The sequence below is a fragment of the Anomaloglossus baeobatrachus genome, chromosome 2 (genome assembly GCF_048569485.1).
Source record: "Anomaloglossus baeobatrachus isolate aAnoBae1 chromosome 2, aAnoBae1.hap1, whole genome shotgun sequence".
NCBI lineage: Eukaryota > Metazoa > Chordata > Amphibia > Anura > Aromobatidae > Anomaloglossus > Anomaloglossus baeobatrachus.
In genome coordinates this window covers 525,652,701-525,671,631 of record NC_134354.1, presented here as the reverse complement: position 1 = coordinate 525,671,631, position 18,931 = coordinate 525,652,701, and the positions used below count along the sequence as shown (strand labels likewise).

At 48.2% G+C, this 18,931-nt stretch overlaps 1 protein-coding gene and 1 long non-coding RNA gene across 3 annotated transcripts in view; one reads left to right on the top strand and one right to left on the bottom strand.

The window, feature by feature from the left end:
• Window positions 1–1,665: 1,665 nt before the first annotated feature.
• Window positions 1,666–15,432, bottom strand: LOC142290342 (uncharacterized). The gene is made up of 2 exons (XR_012750271.1): window positions 14,997–15,432; window positions 1,666–1,776 (listed from the first exon to the last, which is right to left on the bottom strand). It is a non-coding gene; the product is annotated as an uncharacterized LOC142290342 (long non-coding RNA).
• A 2,142-nt stretch (window positions 15,433–17,574) lies between these two features.
• AKAP1 (A-kinase anchoring protein 1) overlaps window positions 17,575–18,931 on the top strand; it is a 103,042-nt gene continuing 101,685 nt past the window's right edge. The window contains exon 1 of one of the 2 annotated variants that reach the window (XM_075336587.1): window positions 17,575–17,677. The gene's annotated coding sequence lies outside the window, so the exon portion shown is untranslated. Of the gene's footprint in view, window positions 17,678–17,733; window positions 17,817–18,931 lie in introns of those variants that run through there. The other variant, XM_075336588.1, reaches the window with a different exon arrangement.

Below are 18,931 nucleotides of genomic sequence, written 5' to 3'. Positions count from 1 at the left end.
GGAAAGACATACAGGGAAAGAGACAGAGGCAGGCAGGGAAAGACATACAGGGAAAGAGACAGAGGCAGGCAGGGAAAGACATACAGGGAAAGAGACAGAGGCAGACAGAGAAAGAGGCAGACAGGGAAAGAGACAAACAGAACCAGACAGGGAAAAAAGGCAGACAGACCAAGAAAGAGGCAGACAGCGAAAGAGACAGAGACAAACAGACAGAGACAGACAGGGAAAAAAGGAAGACAGACAAGGAAAGACAGACAGGGAAAGACAAATAAGAAATAACGTTTGGAACTCCATTCTATGTCTGAACTGGGTGCAAAAACCTAAAAAAAATCACTATGAGGAGTTAAGGTATGCACACCAGTGACTATGTAAGGGGAATACATGGAATAGCAGAAACTGCTGTGTGAATACTGACATGAAAAATTCAATAGCTATATGTAAGGATGAAATGTGAAAAATGGAACCTGCATTACTGCCATGAATATATGAATAAAGAGAAATTTAGCTACTGAATTGATCAATGCAATAGAGCCCCAACACTACGCCAAAGTATTTCTCTACGTTGGGGTCCCTAGCTTATGTGTGTCCTCTCATGCAGTTAAAAAACTTACCGTGTATGGGAAGCTGAGACCCAGGCTATATATACGTCAGTATTCACACAGCAGTTTCTGCTATTCCATGTATTCCCCTTACATTTATCTCCCGATAGTGATGTTTTTTTAGGTTTTTGCACCCAGTTCAGACATAGAATGGAGTTCCAAACGTTATTTCTTATTTGTTAGTTGTTTTTCGTTTGGGAAACCTCCCCACACACACCTATTGCCAATCCACATCGTATATATAGCCTGGGTCTCAGCTTCCCATACACGGTAAGTTTTTTAACTGCATGAGAGGACACACACAAGCTAGGGACCCCAACGTAGAGAAATACTTTGGCGTAGTGTTGGGGCTCTATTGCATTGATCAATTCAGTAGCTAAATTTCTCTTTATTCATATATTCATGGCAGTAATGCAGGTTCCATTTTTCACATTTCATCCTTACATATAGCTATTGGATTTTTCATGTCAGTATTCACACAGCAGTTTCCGCTATTCCATGTATTCCCCTTACATAGTCACTGGTGTGCATACCTTATCTCCCCATAGACAGGGAAAGACAGACAGGGAAAGAGACCGAGACAAACAGACAGGGAAAGAGACAGAAAAAAAAGAAAAAAAAATCCTCTCGGCCAAGTGGGGGAATGATCCCCTCTCTGCAATGCCTTACACGTTTTGGTGGAAAAACCACCTTACTCATAGGCTTACAAGTGCAGAGTGAACATAGACATATATAAAGACATCATGTGAATATACAAATTACAAACAAGCAGTCAATTAAGCATGAACACCAGGTTACAATTAGCCTCAGGACTCAAATGGCTAAGCAAGAATCAGACCTGGAAAGAGTTGCAAATGGAAGAACCCAATCACATAAATCCAAGTTATGTGCACACAATTAAATAAATGTTTCATACATATGAATATATGCACATACAAAATTGCATACAAAAACTATTTGAGACGGAAATCCCCGCATGAACATATAGAATCATGATTTGGCTATGTCACAGCAAAAAAAAAAAAAAAACAACCCACATATACATTCAGTGGAGTGGATATTTGAATACCATGTGAGAAACAAATTATATTCGTCTTGTGATGACTTCCGTTGTTTGAAGCGACACAGCAAAGTCAAGCTTATATGAATTTCGTTTCAAAATATGAAAGGAGACTATCTGCGAGAAAAGCAAATAAGACAAAATTATACAAAGAAACACACAAAAATAAAAATGAAAAAACAAAGACAGCAGATCATATAGGCATCTTATATAAGAGGTTTCACTGTATTAAAATACTTACATAAAAAAAAAAACTATAACCTTCAAAATTTGTTGATGCCAAAAACCTTTACTTTGTAAAGAAAAAAAAATCACATTAACTCCATAAAAACCATGAACGCATATCAAAAAACGCCTGCATATTCAAGGAAGATAAATATAACAATGGATATTCCGTGTTACCAAAAAGTCGCTTCAAACAAAGTTTCCCCTAAACTGATCATATGGTACAAAAAGCTATAGGCTCATGCATGCTTATTGTGTACACAACTCCAAAAGAAAAAAAAATAAGTAAAAAAAAAAATAATACAAGGAAAGAGACAGGTAGGGAAAAAAGGCAGACAGACAGAGAAAGAGGCAGACAGGGAAAGAGACAGAGACAAACACAGAGAGACAGGGAAAAAAGGAAGACAGACAGGGAAAGAGGCAGACAGGGAAAGAGACAGAGACAAACAGAGAGAGACAGGGAAAAAAGGAAGACAGACAGGGAAAGAGAGACAGGCAGGGAAGAAGACAGACAGAGGCAGACAGAGAAAGAGACAGACAGGGAAATAGAGACACAGAGATAAACAGACAGACAGGGAAAGAGACCGACAGAAACTGATACAGACAGACATAGTGAGCCTGAGAGAGATGGAGAGAGACAGACAGGGACAGACAAAGAGATACAGAGACAGGCAAAAACAGACAGGGAAAGAGACAGACCGACAGAGATAGAGAGACACACAGAGACTAGGAGAGAGACAGGGAAACCGTTACTATCCCAGGCAACGCAGGGTACTACAGCTAGTTATATATATAATTATTAATACAAAAAAAAATCCTAACATTCCTTTCAAGCATACTGTTCCAATTCTCTTAACAAGTGTGCTGTATTGTAACCAAATGTATGTTATTTTCATACTTGCCAACAAATCTCGCCTAGATTCTCTAAATAGAGGAGAATTAAGAGACTCGAACGTGACTGCAAGTGTGAATGTTATCTACAAGCGGTCAGGTGACCACCCAGTGCCTCGTGGAATTGTGTTAGTGTTTGCATCACACAGTGCCACGATTTGGTAGTTTACAGTCAGTGGCCGCAGACATTTTTCTTAGACGGGGCGACCCCTCTAACCCCTTCTTTCTGCAGCCACTTTTGACCTTCCTGACACATCCCCATTTTTAACATCTGACATGTCACTTTACGTGGTAACTTTGGAGGGCTTCTAATTGTGTAAGGGAATCTGATTTTATTTTTCCTGACACGTTTTATTTATGTTTGTAGTAAATTCAAGTTGACAAGTTTTCTGTTCAATTATTAAAATAAATAAAAATGCATAGTAAATTTGGAAATATTTTGAAGATTTCTCGTGTTATTTTTCTCAAGGTAAAACAGAGTGAAAGTATGTGAATTTGTTTGTAACTAACTTTACCGATACGTTTCACTTTAGCTATTTATTAAATGTAATTTTTGGGGATGTTGGGAAGTTTGCCTGTCAGGTGCAGTATGCACCCGGATACACGAGCAGTTCTGGGTGCATATTGCTAATCCCTGCATAACTGTCCTTGCATACACTAGCATAGATGGAGGGATCTTTAGAAAACGTATTTCTAAACATTGTTTATTATATGCTAATGAGGCCAAGGACTAGTTGCAAGGGTGTGAGTTTCCTTGGCTAGTCGGCCCACATAGCATGTTAGCACGCCCCCTGTGAGAGTACTAACATGCTAATGAATACGCAGCAACGCCGCACATACCTCAGTCTTGATTGCGGCCAGCAGAGGATGGATGCACACTGCGCATGATCCAGAGTCCATGGATCATGCGCAGCACAATTGGATGACCACAGCTTCAAGTTCCCTGATGGGACTAGAGAAATAGTTAAAAAAAAAAAAAAAAAAAGTTTTTAAGAATATGAAAAAAATAAAATACGTTCAATCACCACCTTTTGCCCCATTGAAAGTAAAACAATTTTAAAAATATACATATTTGGTATCGCTGCATTCAGAAATGTCCGCGCTATTAAAATATAAAATAAATTAATCCGATCGGTAAACAGTGTATGCCCCCCAAAAACTCTAAATGCCAGAATTAGGGGTTTTTGGCCGCTACTATAAAATGCAATGAGGCAAAACATTGCATGTAGCAAAAAATAGATAATATTGTCAGCACAGGGCGCAAAAAATAATCCATCACTTAACCCCAGATCCTGAAAAATAAAAACATTACGGTTCTCGGAAAATGACACCAAAAGTGAATTTATTTATTTATATTTTTTTTTACAAACTTCTGAAATTTTTTTCACCACTTAAATTGTCTCTGGAAGAAGAATATGGCATTTGGGTTTCCAATAGCTGATCCATTTCTTCTCGCTCATAGAAGACAAGAAAGCTTGACTGAGCCAAGTGTTCCTGTGTGTGAGAGACTCCGGAGATATAACTGTCGGCTGAACCATTGCTCCTCCGACAGCTATCGTGTATCGTGATACTTAGCTCCAGACATATTTAGGCCACGTAATCTGAGAGCAGCACGATGAAGGGGCAAAGACCCTGATTACAGTGATATCACTGGTCTGCTTGCTGTCTTTTTTTATACAATCACTGCTTTCTCTGCTGCAGATCTGGCAATGCTCAAAATACCAAGCCCTGTATGATGCTGCGCACATCACTGTTGAGCAGATTTCTGTTTACATTGTCCATAGGGAAAACAATGCTAATTAGTAGTGGGTATGGGGTAGGGTTGGATCAGGAGGCATGAGACAACTAGGCCTTTATTGATAATCTCCTGATGATAAAACAAAGATTTTATTGAAGCAGCATCACAACCCAGTAAGTTATAATAAGGAAATCCCAGGTTAAACAATAGAAAAACCGGAATATTATACCTACATAGCACACTCATAAAGCATGGAAAAACAGGAGAACAAAACAACAGTATAGTGCAAAATATATATTATAATATCAATTATTTGAGGGCGTTGATTGCTGGTGACGTTTGGTGCATCCGCGCTGACGTGGGTGGGGGGAGTGGCAAGGGCGATCGACCGCCATGTTTAAAAAGCACGGCACTTCAACATGGAGTTCCACCCTCTTCCCCCTGATGAAATGATCCAAATTTCTTAAGATCGTGAAACGTACGTTGGGGTCCTTGTGCCAGGGGGAACGCTCCGCTGCTCATCACCCGGCTGTGTTTTGACTATGGGTATACTTACTCTAACGTTATGGTTCATGCTGCCCATAGTCTCTGACTTTTCCTGCTGCTAGGATTACGTGCTCTCTGGGTTTACAATACCAAAACCTTCTGATGTGTACACTGGTTACTTTAGTATTTGTAGTACTACTTCTTTGAAACTACGATATTGTACTATTTATTTAAGTCTTTGCAGGTTACTTGCTTGTAGTAATTTTTTGCCCTGATTGTGCTGTGACCTGTAGCTATTATGGTTTATATCGCAATTTTTATATCGCATTTTTTAACCTCATGCTTTATAATTCTACAATTGTTGTTATACACATGCCTAGTGAATTGTGCTGCCGACTCTACATTGTGCCAGTCTTTTTGTATTAAAATATATATTTTGCACTATACTCTTGTTTTGTTCTCCTGTACAACCCAGTAAGTGACACATCCCTGGAATCTGGCTCTCTGCCCCTACACCATGATGCTTTCGGTTTACATAACCAGAAATCAGCAGTTTATGTGCTAATCCATTGGAAGTGGCAGATCAGTGGAGAAAGATGCATATTTCTCTCGTGAGCTACATCATATAGTTTATCTTCCCCTGTACTAGTAATTTATGAACGGAATTAAACATGTAGTTACTAATTGGCTATGTTCACACACTGCATCTTTTGCTGCGTCTTTGGTGCATTTTTGAGGTCACACAGATGCACCTAAATGCATCCATTTCCTTCCCCCAGGAAAGTTTATGAGATTTCTATTTTTCTGTCCACACTGGGCATCTTTTTTTGGCTCCATCTTGGCTGTTTTTGAAGATGCAGCATGTAAATTCCATTTGCGTTTTTGCAGCGTTTTTGAGCCCTTCCAGTCAATAGATTTGACTTAAAAAACGCATTGGGCAAAATGCGGTAAAAGCGCATGCGTTTTTGCCGCGGGCGCACTTTTTGGGGCCAAAAACGCTGCATCTTTGTGGTTAAGAAAAGATGTAGTGTCTGAACGTAGGCTTAGGCTATGTGCGCACGTTGCGTAATTACATGCAGTAACGCTGCGCTTTGTAGCGCAGCGTAACTGCATGCGTCCTGCGTCCCCTGCATAATCTATGAAGATTATGCAGGAGCCGTGCGCACGTGGCGTCTTAGAGCGCAGCACTTCGGCTGCTGCCCGAAGCGCGCGTTCTAAGAAGTGACATGTCACTTCTTCAGTGCGCTTTGCCGGCAGCCCCTGCTCTGTCTATGGCAGGAGCTGCAGGCAGAGCGCATGGAATCGGCTTTTTGTTTTTTACTACGGACATTTTCTGCAGCGATTTGAAGCGCACGTGTGCTCTTCAGATCGCTGCAGAAAATTCTGCAGTGACTGTACGCAACGTGCGCACATAGCCTTAAAGTGATTTCCTTTCATTGTGGTAATGTGAAAAAAATGTAGAAAGCGGTGTCCTTCATTTGTGTCAGTCTATTCCATGAGTATTGTATAAAAGTCTATGGCACACTGGGTTTGCTATGTCAGTATCCGCCAGGACTAGAGTGAGCATGCAGCCTGGAAGAGCGGACACCAGGACACAGCAGCACAACTAAGCACAGTTTAGCCCCACCGTCTGATGTCGACGGCCCCTGCCGCAGGCAGCCCACCATGTCTCTGCCGTTCTCCCTGCTACTCCTCCATAATTACTAAATGTTCTTAACACTCGCTGTTCTGAGTAGCCCACGTGTGGCTTCAGATCACAGAACCTACCTTGTTTGGGTACATGTGTAAATGTTACAGAAATCCCGTCCACATTTTTAGAATAGGCCATCAACCTTATATCGGGGGGGGGGGGGACCTTCTTAAATCAGCTGTGAAACCGCAGCCATATCATTGATTACAGGTAGGGTTGTACTTGCCGGCACCATATTCGATGTTACTCCATTAATTAGAGATCTGCTATGGCTATATGCTTTTTATCAAGAGAAAAAAAAAAAATTATATATATATTGGGTAAAGCTATGTGCACACGGTGCAGATTCAGGTGGAGACAATCTGCACCCAAATCTCCATGTTCTGGCAGGAAAAATAGCGGTTTTTTGCTGCAGTTTTCTTCATTGCTTTGAAAACGCAGGAAAAAACACAAAGAATGGGCATGCTGCAGATTTTTTTTTTCTGCAACAAAATCTGCAAGGAACAAATCCTGAATGTGTGCACAACACTTCAGGATTCTCGGGGTTTGCTAGAATTAGGATCACAGCCACAGTGGCTCATATAGTATCTTTAGCATAATATCACTAAATAAATTCCCAGACCCACCACCAACATAATTATCTAGTCAATAACTTTAAGGGACTTTGTCACCAGGTTTTTGCCACTAATGTAAGGGTACCGTCACACTAAGCGACGCAACCAGCGATCCCACCAGCGATCTGACCTGGCAGGGATCGCTGGAGCGTCGCTACATGGTCGCTGGTGAGCTGTCAAACAGGCAGATCTCCACAGCGATCAGAGATCAGCCACCAGCGACCTGTGTAACGACGCTGTGCTTCGTAACCATGGTACACATCGGGTTACTAAGAAAAGCGCTTTGCTTGGACACCCGATATGTACCTTGGTTACCAGCATCCGCAGCTGCCAGAAGCCGGATCCCTGCACACGTAACCATGGTACACATCGGGTTACTAAGCAAAGTGCTTTGCTTGGACACCCGATATGTACCTTGGTTACCAGCGTCCGCAGCTGCCAGAAGCCGGCTCCCTGCACACGTAACCATGGTACACATCAGGTTACTAAGCAAAGCGCCTTGCTTGGATACCAGATATGTACCTTGGTTACCAGCTTACCGCAGGCTGCCAGAAGCCGGCTCCCTGCTCCTTGCACATTCAGATCATTGGCTCCCGCTGTCAAACACAGCGATGTGTGCTTCAAAGCGGGAGAGCAACGACCAAAAAATGGTCCAGGACATTCAGCAACGACCAGCGACCTCACAGCAGGGGCCAGGTCGTTGCTGGATGTCACACACAGCGACATCACTAGCAAGATCGCTGTTGCGTCACAAAAACCGTGACTCATCAGTGATGTTGCTTAGTGAGACGTGGCAGAAACCCTAATTCCAGCAATGTGTCACTTGCTGTGCGATTGCTGTAGTTTTGATAAAAAAGAGAATTTTGTTTACTTACCGTAAATTCTTTTTCTTATAGTTCCGTCATGGGAGACCCAGACCATGGGTGTATAGCTACTGCCTCCGGAGGACACACAAAGTTACTACACTCAAAACGTGTAGCTCCTCCCTCCCAGTATATACACCCCCTGCTAGCCAGTCCTAGCCAGTTTAGTGCAAAAGCTGAAGGAGGACATCCACCCACAAGAAGAGACAGAGTAAAAACCGGAAGAACCGGAACCTCTGTCTACAACAATAACAGCCGGTGAAGACACCGGAACAAGAAACCTGCCAACAGGCAATAGGGAGGGTGCTGGGTCTCCCATGACGGAACTATAAGAAAAAGAATTTACGGTAAGTAAACAAAATTCTCTTTTTCTTTATCGTTCCTATGGGAGACCCAGACCATGGGACGTTCCAAAGCAGTCCATGGGTGGGAATAAACAGACAACTGAGAAGCAGGCAAAACCTAACTTCACAAATGGGCGACAGACGCCTGAAAGATGCGTCTGCCTAAGCCCGCGTCTGCCAAAGCATAAGCATGCCTTGGATAGAGCTTCGAAAAAAAGTATGCAGACTAATTCGAGCTGCAGTCTGACAGACCTACTGAGCCGTAGCCTGGAGCCTGAAAGCCCAAAAGGCACCGACAGGTCTGATCAAATGTGCTCTGATCCCCGGCGGGGAAGGCACTTGAGTACACTTGTTGGGCCTCGGAAATGGCCGACCTAAGCCAACGAACCAGGGTCGGCTTAGATGCCGAGAGACCGCTACGCTGACTAGCGGTCAGCACCAGAGAGAGGTGCACTGCCTAATAACGGCGGTGCAAGACACATAGATCCGGAGCGCCCGCACCAGATCCAGGATATGCAACGCTTTCTCAAGCGATGAACAGGAGCCGGACAAAAGGAAGGCAGGAAAATTGCCCCGGATAAGGTGGAAGCAGTAACCACCTCAGGGAAAAAAGTCCGGAGTCGGACGAAGACCACCTTGTCTTGATGCAAAAGGCCAAGAAGGGGGTGACTCCGAGAGAGTACAGCCAGAACTCTCTGGCGGGAAATTATAGCCACTAGAAGACTACTTTCTGTGAAAGATGAAACAAAGAAACCTCCCTAAGAGGCGCAAAGGGGGGTTTCCGGGAACCGAGAGGACCGGATTAAGGTCCCAGGGTTCCATAGGCCGCAGGAAAGGCGGAATAATGTGAGATGCGCCCTGAAAGGAGCGCACCGGAGCCAGCCGGACGATACGCCGCTGGCACATACTGACAGAGCCGAGACCTGTCCCTTAATGAGGGATAGTCCTAGCTGTAAACCGGACTGTGAAAGAGACAGGAGGGTCGGCAAAGCTAAAAAGGTCAAAGGACACTTTGAAGCTCGAGTCATAGCGGAGATGACTTCAGGAAGGATACCAGAAGTCGCCAAGATCCAGGACTCAAGAGCTACGCCGTCAATCTGAGAATCCAGAATTCTGACGGAAAAAACGGACCCTTTTGAGAAAAGGTCTGAACGGTCCGGAAGATGCCATGGCAACCCAACGGACAGAAGGAGCAGGTCAGGGTACCAAGCCTGCCTGGGTCAGTCTGGAGAATGAGAATGACCCGACGGCCCCCTTAACTGATCTTGCGCAGGACTCTGGGCAAGAGGTAGAGACGAAGCTGGGATCAAACATGAACCAGTGTGCCTACCGTAAAACCTGAGGATTGTGGACCACGGTTGGACAGCTGAAATAGTCTGCCTCGCAGTTTTCACATCTAGGATGTGGGCTGCGGATATGGTGGACTAGGAGTCCCTTGTCCACTGAAGAATGATGAGCCGGAAGTTGATGTAGGAAAACGCTGTCACGTTGTCCGACTGGACTCGAATGTGCCTAGCCGCCAACAGATGGTGAAGGCTTAGAGAGCTAGAAATACAGCTCTGATTTCCAGCACATTGAACCAGAGGGCTGATTCGGACAGAGTCCAAGCGCCCTGCGCTCCACGGTGGAGATATACTGCTCCCAAGGCGGAAAGACCAGCACCCTGGTGAGGATCACCCGGGACGGGGCCAGGAAGGAGCATCCCTGAGACAGAGTGGCCGAAACCACCACTGCAACGAGCCCCTGGTCAGTGGCGAAGCCACCACTCCGAGAAGGAGGGAGGTCGCGTATACAGCGGAAACCCTCCAGTCTCAGAGGACGCAGGAGAAACTGGGCAAGGAATCGCTTCCATTGACGCCACCGTCTGACCAGCACCTTATTTGGTGTCTGATAGAACGACGTCGACCGCCAGCGGAGGGACTACTGATCGACTAAGAGCAGCTTCACAAGTGCCGACAGAGTCTCGAATTGCGTCCCTGAAAACCTCTGGTGCGAAGTCAGAGTGGACCTGGACAGAATGACAAGCCACCCGAATAGATTAGAGTGGCGAGAGTAAGCGAAGTACTCTACTAAGAGTCTGCACTGGATGAAACCCCGAGAAGAAAACCGTCCAAGGCAAACGATCACTGCCAATCCCTAGGGGTGCAGGACCCTAATCACAGCAGCCCCAAGGAGAATACTCGAGGGGCCGTGGCTAACCCCAAGGGAAGAACCACGAATTGGACCACTCCGATGGCAAAACGTAGTCAACGCTGGTGTGAAACTGCGATTGACCCTTGCCGAAAGGCATCCCTGATGCCGATGGCTGCTAGGGAATCTCCTTGGGTTCTTGATTGATCCGGTGAAAAACACACGGAACAAGACCGAGACTCCATGTGAAAACGCCACACCTGACCATGCTTGAAAAGCTAAAGATCCAGGTCGGAAGGCACCGCCCTCTTCGGGGACTAGAAATAGATTTAAGCAAAAATCTCAGAACCGTTCCCAGTCGGGAACCGGAACAATTACTCCGTTGGCCTGCAAGAAATGCCACGGCCTGTGAGAAGGCGGCGGCCTTGGAGCCGGGAGGAGTTGACAGAAAAAATCTGTTTGGCGGGTGGACAGAATTCCATCCTGTAGCCATGGGAGATATAAACTCGCCCCCACTGAACGGAGACGTGGTAGAACCATACGTCGCCAAGTGGAGAGAGCCTGCCACCGACCAAGGAGGTGGTTGGCGTGGCCAGATAGCTCGGAGGAAGCTGACTCCGTGGTAGCATCTCCTGCGGTCTTCTGAAGACGCAGCTTCAAGCCATTTGGTTCTATGAACTAAGGCCGAGCTAGAGGACGATCAGAAGGAGGAACGGAAACCACCGAAACCTCAACTGATTCCTGCCCTGGTTTAGGTTTGTGGCAAGGAAGAACTCTCGTCGCCGAGAGCTTCCTAAATTTCATCTAGTTGGTTCCGAAGAGACTGGTCCCACCAAAGGGGAGCCCAGCAAGGAACCTCTATAGAGGCATCTGCCTTCCATTGCCGAAGCCACACCTGCGGATAGCGAGGAAAGTAGCCAAAACCACCGCTGTGCGGTGTCCAGCATGGCAGACTTGGCAGAGGATGGAAAGACTGAAGTCTGGAAGTTCAGGCAACCGTCTTGGGCATAGAGTCCCTGTGAGGGAATGCATCTCCTCTGAGGAGCCATCAGCCACTGACATAACGGTCCGGGCTGAGCCACCTGAGGTGAATGAGCCCACCTCTTGACCACCATTGGTGGACGGGGGAAACCCAGTCCTCAGAATCACGCTTCATGGGAAGCGACTGTCAGAGCGGACCCTGGGCTGGTCACAGGGGCCTGAAAACTGGAGTGGTTAAGGAACACACGTTGTGTTCACCTAGATAAGGTAACTCCGGCGGATTGAGGTCCAGTACAAAATTAATGTACCGTGGGATCCTTATAGAGGTGCCGTCAGCCACTGATACAACTATCCGGGCTGAAAGTCTGGACACCGGAGTGGCCACGCTTGGCGAATGAGTACACTCCTTGACCACCTCTGATGGGAGGGGGAGACAGGCAGCAGAACCCCGCTGTGGGATCTGCAGGACAGGCTGCGGGCTTGGACGCAGCGGGCTGAAAACTGGAGTGGTTAAGGAACACACTCCTCGTCTTGTTAAAGGTATACTGATGCCTTTTTGCCAGCGGGGAATACTCCCCTGATACAGGCGGATGGAGGTCCAATACAAGTATAATGGACGCAATCTAATCATTCGCATCCCCGTCATCTACGGACGGATCAAAATACGTAAAGCAGCGTCCGAGCCCCTGATAGAGACATCCTCCTCGTCCAGTGAGTCAGCTCGTATCGGAGCTGCGGGACGGGGAGGACAGGGGACCCTGCGTCTCCCTGTCAGGAGGACGGGGTCTGTGAGCTTTGATGAGCAAGCAGAAAACGCCCTGAGAAGGGGGTTGCATGCTCAGCGGATGCCGGGACAGCCGACCCCTGGAAAAAGAGATTCCCCCAGGGGTCAGCCACCGAACCCGGAGCAGCTGGAGGGACCATGCATGAGCCTCCAAGCTGAGGGGCCACAGCGGTTATGAGCTCGGTACAGCCGTACGAGACTACCAGCAGTGGATAATAAAAAACAGCCTGCAGCCTCGCTCTGTGAGATCTGCTGCAGAGGTGGGGGGCTCTGTCTAGAATGTCTAGAAAACACAAGACAGGGGTTCAGCCTGGGGAGACTCCAGGCTGAGGCACCACCACCTAAGAACCATTACAGTATGGGTCTGTGCCGGTTCAGGCAATATGAGCCTACATGCAGAACATGTAGTGTACAGCCTTGGAGCTTTGCTCCTAGTGAGACATGCTGCTGAGGAGGAGGTTCTATAATAAAGAATTAACTCCTTCACAATGCCCTGATAGTATATAAAAGTGCACAACCAGAGGTTGTGACTTGTCAGGCCGCTATTGTGAGTGCCCCCCCAGGTTCCAAACCTGGACCCCCAGCCAGATATTCACTCCCTCTGCACTGCAGAGCAGCCAGCGCCGATCAGCGTACTAAGAACGCTGAGAAAATGGCGCTAGAGTGAGGGGGGAGGGCGGGGGTTAACCCAGGAGCGGGAATCGGAGGGCTAAGAAATGTACAGGGGAGGGAATCATCTCCTCAACAAGGAGTGTCCTCCCCTGTGCAGAGCGGCGGTTGGGCGGCGCTGCAGCGTCCCCCTGCATGACTGACATGCAGGGGAACGAGACGAAACTAGGCCGCGGCTGAAGCCGGGGCCTAGAGTTAAACATGCGGCCGAAAATCAGGCATCATCGGCGCGGTACACAGAATAAAACAGTGGAACCGGCCGGAAACACAGTAAAAGCAGCATTATCAAAGTCAAACACTGTCCCCCTAATAAAGTGCCCCACATTGCAGAAGGACCCTCTGAATAACGTCTCTATACTTAGCTTTGAGACGCAGGGTCCAGTCCCTGGGTGGGGTGGGGGTCCAGTGCTCCGTCCAGCAGGGTCCTGTCAAAGGGCTGCGGATGGAGGCCGGTCTCCTGCAAAGCAGTGAGAACCGTGTTGGCTCCCACTTCAAGCCAGAGCCCCAGCATGGGATGGTGAAGGAGCGCGGCATGAAGGGCTCTTGCCCTGAATCAACCTTAACAGCACCGCCGCCAGGGAGGTGTGAAGGGACATGCCGGGGGTCCAGTGGACCCGCTTTTCTTCCAAATCTGTAGAAAAAATGAAAATCAAAAAAGGATGCATGTGTGTGTGTGATCCTCCTGACACAAAGCATGAAACTGGCTAGGACTGGCTAGCAGGGGGTGTATATACTGGGAGGGAGGAGCTACACGTTTTGAGTGTAGTAACTTTGTGTGTCCTCCGGAGGCAGTAGCTATACACCCATGGTCTGGGTCTCCCATAGGAACGATAAAGAAATCAGTTTTATCAGCAGCAGATTATCACTAGAGGACTGGTAACCCTGCTGCCATTTAATATTCCATATTCATGAGCTCTTTATGGCCCCGCCCCACCACTGATTGGCAGCTTTCTACTTATGCACAGTGTGCACAGAAAGCTGCCAATCAGTGGTGTGGGCAGGGTTATGCAGAGCGCAGCATTCTAAGAACTGGGAGATCTGCAAATAGAACTGTAATTTTATCAAAACTGCAGCCCAGTAAGTGATACATCGCTGGAATCAGGATCTCTGGCCCTACATCATGCTAATCTCATATGGGGGTGGAACAAAAACCTAATTACAGATTCCTTTTGAACCACTTAAAGACCAATGACGTACCTATATGTAATTGGTCATGTCTGTCACTTTAATGCGCATTATTCCCCATTATGACACGTGCAACCAACAGCAAACTTTGACAGCGCGATTTAAGACATGATGGCGGGGGATCATGCCATTCCGGGGCGCCAATGGGTTGTCATGACAGCCGGGGGTCAGCTGATCATCACTGTCACTGTCATGACGTGCTTCATGTGAGTGCCAGCATTTCTGCTGATCAGAGGGATACTGAAGCACCGCTCTGTTCATAAGAGGCAATTGGACAGCAGTTTTGAAGTTGCCTAGGGGGACTAGAAAAATCAATAAACAAAAAAGATACACTACACATATTTAGTATTGCCATGTTCAGAAATGCACGCGCCATCAAAATTCAAAATCAATTCATCTAATCAGTACACGGCGTATTGAGAAAAAAAAATCAAAATGCCAGAATTACATTTTTGTGGTCGCTGCAACATTTAAACGCAATAACAGGAGATCAAAACATCGCATCTACCCAAACATGGTATAATTAGAAATGCCAGTTCAAGACACAAAATATAAGCCATCACTGAACCCCAGATCCCGAAAAATGAGAACGCTGCGGATCACGGAAAATGGTGACAAAAACGTTTGTTTTGGGTTTTTTTTTGTTTTTTTTTTTTACAAATTTCTGATTTTTTTTCTCACCACTTATATAAAAGTACAACTATACATGTATATGGTGTCTACAAACTCGTACTGACCTGTGGAATCATAATGCCAGGTCAGTCTTACCATATAGTGACCGCAGTGAATAAAAACCCCAATACACAATGGTGGAATCGCACTTTTCTTGCAATTTCGCAGCACTTGGAATGTTTTCCTGTTTTCCAGTACAATATGGGGCAGAATGAATGGTGTCAATCAAAAGTGCAACTCATCCAGCAAAAAAACACAGGCCCTAACATGGCTATACTGATGGAAAGATAAAAAGTTATGGCTCTAGAAAAGATAAGGGAACAATTGCCAGGGGTGAAGGAGTTAATATTTTGGTAACTATAGTAACTATACACACTCTCCTTTAGATGAGCGGTCCTAGATGGATAAAGGATTCGGCGCTTGGAGTGCAGCACAGACAGTGGCTCCTGCAGGGCACAAGAGGTCTGTGGTCTTTGGAGGGTTAATGACAGTAGCTCCTGCAGGGCACAAGAGGCCTGTGGTCTTTGGAGGGTTAATGACAGTAGCTCCTGCAGGGCACAAGAGGCCTGTGGTCTTTGGAGGGTTAATGACAGTAGCGCCTGCAGGGCACAAGAGGCCTGTGGTCTTTGGAGGGTTAATGACAGTAGCGCCTGCAGGGCACAAGAGGTCTGTGGTCTTTGGAGGGTTAATGACAGTAGCTCCTGCAGGGCACAAGAGGCCTGTGGTCTTTGGAGGGTTAATGACAGTAGCGCCTGCAGGGCACAAGAGGCCTGTGGTCTTTGGAGGGTTAATGACAGTAGCGCCTGCAGGGCACAAGAGGTCTGTGGTCTTTGGAGGGTTAATGACAGTAGCTCCTGCAGGGCACAAGAGGCCTGTGGTCTTTGGAGGGTTAATGACAGTAGCTCCTGCAGGGCACAAGAGGCCTGTGGTCTTTGGAGGGTTAATGACAGTAGCGCCTGCAGGGCACAAGAGGCCTGTGGTCTTTGGAGGGTTAATGACAGTAGCTCCTGCAGGGCACAGGAGGCCTGTGGTCTTTGGAGGGTTAATGACAGTAGCTCCTGCAGGGCACAGGAGGCCTGTGGTCTTTGGAGGGTTAATGACAGTAGCTCCTGCAGGGCACAAGAGTCCTGTGGTCTTTGGAGGGTTAATGACAGTAGCTCCTGCAGGGCACAGGAGGCCTGTGGTCTTTGGAGGGTTAATGACAGTAGCTCCTGCAGGGCACAAGAGGCCTGTGGTCTTTGGAGGGTTAATGACAGTAGCTCCTGCAGGGCACAAGAGGCCTGTGGTCTTTGGAGGGTTAATGACAGTAGCTCCTGCAGGGCACAGGAGGCCTGTGGTCTTTGGAGGGTTAATGACAGTAGCGCCTGCAGGGCACAGGAGGCCTGTGGTCTTTGGAGGGTTAATGACAGTAGCGCCTGCAGGGCACAAGAGGCCTGTGGTCTTTGGAGGGTTAATGACAGTAGCTCCTGCAGGGCACAGGAGGCCTGTGGTCTTTGGAGGGTTAATGACAGTAGCTCCTGCAGGGCACAGGAGGCCTGTGGTCTTTGGAGGGTTAATGACAGTAGCTCCTGCAGGGCACAGGAGGCCTGTGGTCTTTGGAGGGTTAATGACAGTAGCTCCTGCAGGGCACAGGAGGCCTGTGGTCTTTGGAGGGTTAATGACAGTAGCTCCTGCAGGGCACAAGAGTCCTGTGGTCTTTGGAGGGTTAATGACAGTAGCTCCTGCAGGGCACAGGAGGCCTGTGGTCTTTGGAGGGTTAATGACAGTAGCTCCTGCAGGGCACAAGAGGCCTGTGGTCTTTGGAGGGTTAATGACAGTAGCTCCTGCAGGGCACAAGAGGCCTGTGGTCTTTGGAGGGTTAATGACAGTAGCTCCTGCAGGGCACAGGAGGCCTGTGGTCTTTGGAGGGTTAATGACAGTAGCGCCTGCAGGGCACAGGAGGCCTGTGGTCTTTGGAGGGTTAATGACAGTAGCGCCTGCAGGGCACAAGAGGCCTGTGGTCTTTGGAGGGTTAATGACAGTAGCTCCTGCAGGGCACAGGAGGCCTGTGGTCTTTGGAGGGTTAATGACAGTAGCTCCTGCAGGGCACAGGAGGCCTGTGGTCTTTGGAGGGTTAATGACAGTAGCTCCTGCAGGGCACAGGCCGCCTGTGGTCTTTGGAGGGTTAATGACAGTAGCTCCTGCAGGGCACAGGAGGCCTGTGGTCTTTGGAGGGTTAATGACAGTAGCTCCTGCAGTGCACAGGCCGCCTGTGGTCTTTGGAGGGTTAATGACAGTAGCTCCTGCAGGGCACAGGAGGGTTAATGAGAGCCGCTGCGCCCTTGACATAGAGCCCAGTTCACACCTGTGACCGCCTGAGAGGAAGGCGTGTGCCGGGCACTACAGACACAGGGACCGTGTCAGGACTAGTGTGCCGGACGCCATCAGCCGCGGACGTCCCTATTGCGATTTCTCCAGCCGCACGATACAGTCATGCGATATAGTGGATATGGAAACTGCATGCTAGGGAAAGGAAGCGCCGTCACGAGCCACCTCCCCTTGTGACGTCACTATTTCGAGCACCAATCAGGGCCGTTCTCCTCACTAATGTGCGCTGTGTTGTGCTTTTATTTCCGCTCTTTGTGACACTGCCTGACACCTGGCGTCTGATTGGTCGAGGCGTGGACAGAAGCCCACATGCTCCGCCTCCGGTGTCCACGCCCCTCAGACGGTGTTCGGAGCAGTAAGCCGCTGTCGCTCGGCTTAGGTGAGTCTGTGGCCGCCGTGTGCAGGTGTGTGCGGGCGGAGGGTGTGCGCTGCTCTGGCGGCGTGCACTGCGGTACGCTACTTTCCTGCACTCCGCCATGGCTGTGGAGTGCGCTCTCGGAGGATTCCCGGTGTAGCCGGTGAGTTGCCCGGCTTGTGCTGCCGGTGGGTACGGTGAGATAGGCGCCTCGGGGGCGGTTGCGGGCCCGGTGACCGCTCTCCTCCCGTGTGTCCTTCGGGGGCGCCCACGTGTGTGCAGTACACAGAGCGCCGGGGAGGGGGTGGTGTCAGGCAGAGGAGCGCTGTGATTTCCCGGCTGTGGGCGCTCTACACGTGCCCGGCCGCGGGGTGACATCCCGCAGACAGCGGGCACAGGCCTGGTGCTATAAATAGACGGCAGCCAGTCCTATACATAGCCTGCTATAGTGCTCTATGGAGGCCGCGGGGTGACCTCAGGCACGTGGCTGCGGGGAGAGGGTGACCCCCTCATGGTGACATGTGGCCCAGACAGCTGTGGACGGTCCTAATGGAGGGGCCTCACCATGGCTGCTCACCAGCAGGGCCAGTGTGGGCTGGAGGGTGACCCCAGGTGCCCCATCAAGGTCACCACTGGCACCTGCACGTGTGAGGGTGTATGTCATGGAGTGCAGTGTGGGCTCAGGGCTGCAGGCTCTATTCCCCTGGGCTAGTAACATTCCACCATAACCTTGGGCAGGACCAAGGGCACACACCCCTGGAGTAACTGGACAGCCGCACACTGGGCCATCAACATGGGCCACTGGTATTTACGAGTGCACTCCTATCGAATAGATCGCACTTAAGGGTGAGAATGAACATGGCTCATACTCACTGATGTATTGTCAGAAACCAGGAGCTATGGGGTAAAGAGGGTCCTACGGGCGACGCCATGGCCTGTGCGGAGGGGCAGCAGAGGAGAAATGCCTAGAATAGGGTTTATTAACGGAATCACGTTTTATTTTTAATTTAAACCTGAAACGTTTACGAGGGGTTATTTTTGGTTTCATCGTGGACTTTCACCACATGCTGCAGCCCAGGCATTACCTTGGCCGGTCTGGAGAAGCCTGGGTGTCACCTTGTCTGCCAAGGCCTCAATAGCATGTTTGTGATAGGTAAATGCAGTTTATTTTGTTTGTTTTTTTTTCTTTTTCTCCCATACGGATCACTCATGAAGAAATATATATCTTTTTTTTTTTCACATTGTGCGCCACAGATTAGGCCATGTAATAGTCAATGG